The sequence below is a fragment of the Heterocephalus glaber genome, unplaced genomic scaffold, assembly GCF_053883595.1.
Source record: "Heterocephalus glaber isolate CG9 unplaced genomic scaffold, H.glaber_assembly_v1.0 deba00001868, whole genome shotgun sequence".
NCBI classification, from domain to species: Eukaryota; Metazoa; Chordata; class Mammalia; order Rodentia; family Bathyergidae; genus Heterocephalus; species Heterocephalus glaber.
Window position 1 is genome coordinate 532,760 of NW_028258506.1, and position 5,933 is coordinate 538,692.

A 5,933-nucleotide genomic window follows, 5' to 3' on the forward strand; every position below is an offset into this window, starting at 1 on the left:
GGAAAAAGGGCAGCCCCATTTTAGTGGCATACAGATACAAAGTAACTCTGCTTTCAATTAGAAAAGAAATTAATGTCACAGAATGTTTCTCTACAAAAGATATGTAATAAAGTAATACTATCAATAAAATAGCTATTACTAAAGCAAAGCTTTCACCAATAAACTTCAAGAACTTTGAAGGAGGAGAATGGCTTCATGAAATGGTAGTCCAGGTTCCCACAGTGTGGACACTGCTGGACACTGCTGTCCTCAGAGAAGTACTGGAACCCAATCCACCCTTCCATCACAGTGCTGGCAGTTAAGGTGGGCCTGACAACAAGGAGAGGCAGCCAGGATGCCATAGGTACACACTGTGCCAAGCTGATGCCAGCTGCCATCCCATCGAGACTTACACTGGATGCAGATGATCTTGTGAACTCCTCTTGGCAGTCCACACATGGTATACAGATGCATGAGCCTCCCTTGAAGGTGATTCAATCTCATAGTGTCAAGGGACTTAAGAGCAAAGCTCTGTCCACCAGTGGAAACTGTTCAAAGACAGGGAGTGCTCAGTGGCACAGAGCACACTTTAAAACATTTTTGTGGCTGGCACTGAGGGTTGTGAGAATGCACTTCCACAGACCCTCGCCCTGGCCCACGTGGGCATAATCTTCCGTAAGCACATGGAAAGTGTTCATCTCAAGCCTGGAGATGTGAGAGAGGAACTCAGGGAGGTCCAGTCACCGAAGGAACAGTATGGCGGTGTTGAGGTGTCCCCCTCTATGAACAGATAACCCAGCAGGACTGTAATCAAACTGGGCATTTCTGAACACGTGGCTGCTGGCCATCGCCTTTTTGTGAGGGTCAAGATGGATGGCGTTCTTTAAGAATTCCCAAAGCTATCTAGAGGAGCGGGGACCACTGAAGTGGCCAGGGGAGAGGATGGAGTAGCCAGTGGGTGGAAACTGGCCAGGGGAACCACAAGGAGAGCGGCCACCACAGGCGGTAGTGGCGCTGACCACTTTCTCCTGGAAGTTCTGCAGGGCCATGGAATGCCATCGGGGGAGGTCATGGTTCAGAGTTTTCTGAGGCTTGTTCAGGGACCTGCATTTTTTTTCTTTTTTTTCCCCTTTTTTGCTTCCTTTGCAGCCTCCCTGTGTTTTTCTCTGACCCAGACTTCTTTTTTTTTTTTTTTCTCATCCTGCATCTGCTTCACCTGGTACCAGTCAGTGTCCTTCTTTGATTGGCCCCGCCCGCAGCGGCAGGAGCAGAAGCCGAAGGCCAGGTCATACCTCTTCTTGGTCCACATGTTCCAGCGGCACTGCTTCTGCTTCCAGCTGCGGCCCAGGCGATGCGCTTGAACTGCGCCAGGATGCTACTCTCCCACTCACACAAGCACTGCAGGTGCACCCAGGGGCTGCAGGGCAGTGCTAGTTGTTGCACACCACCTTCTGGTAGCCGTCCTTCTCCAGGTCCACCAACCTGCAGAAGCCGCAGATCAGAGGCGGGGCACAAGGGCCTTCATTCTTGGCTCTCCTGTGGCTCCTGTGCCCACCACGCCCACCCTGCCGCCTGCCTGAGCCGAGACATTAAGGCCACCATGCTCTCCCAGGGTTCCTGGTGGTGCGGGGGAGAAGCTCTGGAGCCAGAAGGCTGGAAGTATTCATTTAATAAGAAGCCTCGAGGTTTACTGTCTAGAATTCCATACCTTCTGCCATCACCATCAGTTCATAACTCCAGCAAAAGTAAAAGAATCACTTCTGCCTCACAGAAAATGCTGTCATAAAACACCCCTGACATCATCTTCCTGGTGTTGAGGATACAACTGCTGCTGCTCTTATTCATTTTTCTGCAAAGAAAAATTCGGGCAACACATTTCAACTGATCACATTTCAGCAAGCAAGAAGAGCACAGTAAATTCTTGTCAATGAAATAGGACAGAGAGGGGTTTCCTCTAGAAGCATAGGCTGGCTAAGAAATTAAAGAAAGTTCGTAGATTCAAAGAAGACATCAAAAAAGTGCAAATACCTAGACAATAAGGAAGCCTAAGGTTAACCTATATCCTCTGATCTTTTCACATCTTTCTTGCCCTCTGCTCTTTCTGAACTTACCTTCCACAGCCCCTTTCTCTTATATAAGGAGACCTCTCTCGTGTTTCTCTCTTGGGTGACACTGGTTTCCCCTAACATGTTATCCAGTGCCCTACCCTCCTGCTCACCCACTTAGCCTCATATCTCACAAGGACCTTGCTTTTCATTTGCACACAAATTGAAGGAGCATTCCCAGCCACCTCCATGCTTTCTGCAAAATGCAGGAATAACAGCTTTCTCATCCCAAGGTGGTAAAATGAGGTCATTCAGGAAAAGAGATTGGCAGTCTCTGCAGCTGGTGTTAATAGACCTGACTTGCTATCTCCAGCATTTACCCGAGTGCCTTCAATGACAAAAGCTGTCCATGCATTTTTCCATTTTTGTAATGTTTTGAAATTTTTAGGTCAATTTTTGTATAGTATATTTCTTTATTGTTGGAAATAGAAAACTATATACATTTTTTTTGGTGCTGGGGAGTGAACTAGGGTCCTTGTGATTTTGGGGCAGGCAGCAGAAACACTGAGATAAATCCCCAGCCCAGAAAATTATATATTTGATTTTCACTATATAGCCTTACAAAAACAGCATTATAAGAGTTTTCCAAGTGATTCTAAGTTGCCAACTTAATAACCTGAAATGTGACCAAGTTAGTTTTATACAGGCCCTGAAGTTGAGATTGCTTGTACTTCATCACTCAGATGGGATTGAAATTTCAGGACAGTATTAGTTAGTGACAGTAGTCATAACTGTCTTCAATGTGAGCTTCATGGAGATTTTTCAACTTCAAATCGGGATATATATTACCTAATGATCAAAGAAGCCATTTTGTCATGCTTATTCATGATTTTATTGCTTACAATTTTCTCAGAGCTATTTTCTTCAAGTGTCCTTTGCATCTAATAAGATGTTCCTATTACATCTAGAACTTCATAGTATAATATGCAAATTATTAATGTTAGATATTCATCACTTACTTCAGTAGCCTGGTACACAGCCTTCAAATTTTGTATGCAATGAGTATATGTTTATAGCTAAGTGGTATGAAATTTTTCCACCTGTGTGAATTAATCAAAATAATAGGAGATTTTCCTTATGCTGCTTCTATTATAACAAGGCTGTTGCCTTTGTGTATCAATGTTACAATAAATTAAGAACATTCATAGAGAATTATTTTCATGTGATACTAAATAAATTTTATGGGCTATTATCAGTGAGATTGCAAAGTTATTAGTTTGGCCTCTTATTTTCATAGAAGAAAATGTGGTTGTAATACAATCTCTTCACTGATTTTTCATCTATTATATTTTAATTAAAATTAATCACTGAAGAAATAATACCATTCTTATCACTTACTATGATTAGACACAGAAATTTAATTTTTTTCATTAATAAAGCAGTTAAATATAAATAAATGAAATAATTGGGAAGACTTCTGAGATGACAAATAATGGCTATGAGAATGTCAGGTAAGTTAAATCGATTAAGTCAGCTTTGGGTGCTACATTAGATTTTGTGTCTGGCTCTCCAACTATTGATGCCAACATAAAGGGAAGATGCTGGTGTTTGAAAACCCCAGTTTGATCAACAGAAATTAGAAGAATATTAAGCAAATGGATTCTGTCATCAATGTATTGTGATCATGCTGAAGAACAATCACATTTCAGATATGCTTCTAGCATGTTCATTTAGTCTTGCTATTTCCTCTCGCTTGAAAATATTTCCTTTACAAGGAACTAGAAAACCACACAGAGATTCCATTGTTTCTCCTCCTGAGACTTTCTGAGATGTCAGAGATTCAATCTGTACTGTATGGGCTGTTCTTGTCTTTGTACCTGGTGACAATCTTTGAGAACCTGTTCATCATCCTGGCCATCTTCAGACTCCCATTTGCACACATTCATGTACTTCATCCTCTCCAGTCTGTCCTTTTCTGACATCTGTTTCACCTCCACCACAGTCTCAAAGATGCTACTGGGTATTCAGACACAGAATAAGGTCATCACCTATGCAGGCTGAATCATTCAGATATACTTTTTCACAGTTTTTGGACTTTTAGACAATTTACTTCTGACTGTCATGGCCTATGACTGCTTTGTGGCCATGTGTCACCCTCTGCACTATCCTGCCCTAATGAATACCAGGCTCTGTGCCCAGTTACTGTTACTGACCTGGTCCTCCAGGGTGCTAGGAGCCCCTCCTGAGAAGCTGACTGGCCTTTAAGTAATAATGATGGCTACCAACTCATTTTAGTTTAACATGATTTGAAAATAATATATATTTGGTAGAAATAATTTTATGAATTTGAGGATTTTTATCTTTTCACAGGCTAGAAATATGTATAGTACAATGCTAAATAGCTACAGCTTCAGTTCCAGTCAGACAGAAGGATCACAATGGTAAATAAGAAATTATCACAGCATACTGTGTTGCTAAGCTATCATGTTCAATGGATTGGGTGTAGCAAACTAATGCCAATTATCTGATATTTTTAATTTATGAGGTTTTATTGATAGTAGGATATATATGTATAATTACTTTGATTATTATTTTTATGGATTTTACTTAAGACTATGGCCTCAAGCTCCATCCATTTAGCTATAAATGTCTCTAGTTTATCATTTTTTTATGGTTGAGTAATACTGTACTTTATAAAAAAAAACTCCACATCTTCTTTATCCAGTCACCACCTGATGGGCATTTGGGCTGTTTCCAAGATTTAGCTATGACAACTACAGACATTTATATCTAAATAGATGCACCTTGATGACATACTCTTAAGTAAAATAAATAGGACACACATTTGTGAATACTGAATTGTTTTTCTGGTGTGAGAAATTGAAAGTGTAAATAAGGATCAAAATATGTAGTAGATAATGTGAAATAGGATGAGAAGGTTCAAAGTGGAAGGGGAACTAGAGGGGCAGTAGGGGAAGGGAATGTAGGAAAGGAAAAATATGAGAAAAGAAGGAAAAAACAGAAACAAATCTTTTGTAAATATGGTTAGAGGGGTGGAAGGGAGGGAAGGGGAATAGGAAAAAAAGAACCAAGGTATATCAAGTACAGGTATAAATTCCCAATGATGTATGTGATCATAATGTATACCTAAAATGTACCAAGAAACTTAAGGGAAAAATTTTTATTTTTTCACCACAGTTTGAAATATTTCATATTGGCAATCACTGTTCCTTTCTCTATAAGAGGACAGTTAGAACCCCACTCACTGCTTTAGGGGTTGGAGCCATCACATTTTCAAATTATTGAAAATATTCTGCACTGTTTTTTATTTAAATTTGAAATAAATTTGATTTCTTCTTTTTATTTTATTTTTAATAATTTATTTAACATCTAATCTTTTTTTTTTCTGGTACCAGGAATCAAACTCAGGACATTCTACTGGCCAGGCAGCCAGGGCACCTTTGAGCTACATCCCTAGCCCCTGGTTTTTACTTTTTATACTCTTGCCCTATTTGAATATTAAATTAATAAATGTCTTGACAACAAAAAGACATCCTCAGTTTGTCTTTTAAAAACTTGAGGGTTTTTTTAATTCCTCTATTGGATACAATTAGAGTTTGAAAGTAGCCAAAACAAGGAAGCCTTTACTTTCTTATTATTTATTCATTCAGACCCATTCAGTTTATCACTCTCTGTGGACAGTTTTGGGGTTTTTTTGCATTTCTTTAAATATAGAGAACAAAATGGCAATGCCAAAATGGAAACCCCAGGTTATATGTGGATGAGAGTTTTACAAGCTGAGTTTCTGGGTACCACTCATATATACTTTGAAGAAAATATTTTGCTGTTGACATGTTGTTTGGAAACCATTTCTTTTTAAATAATCTGATAGAGGTGAGAAGAACAAGA

General features: G+C 39.7%; 1 pseudogene; it reads right to left on the minus strand.

Annotated features, from left to right (window-relative positions):
• Window positions 1-152: 152 nt before the first annotated feature.
• LOC101725949 (headcase protein homolog pseudogene) lies at window positions 153-3,979 on the minus strand (annotated as a pseudogene).
• Between the last annotated feature and the right edge of the window lie 1,954 nt (window positions 3,980-5,933).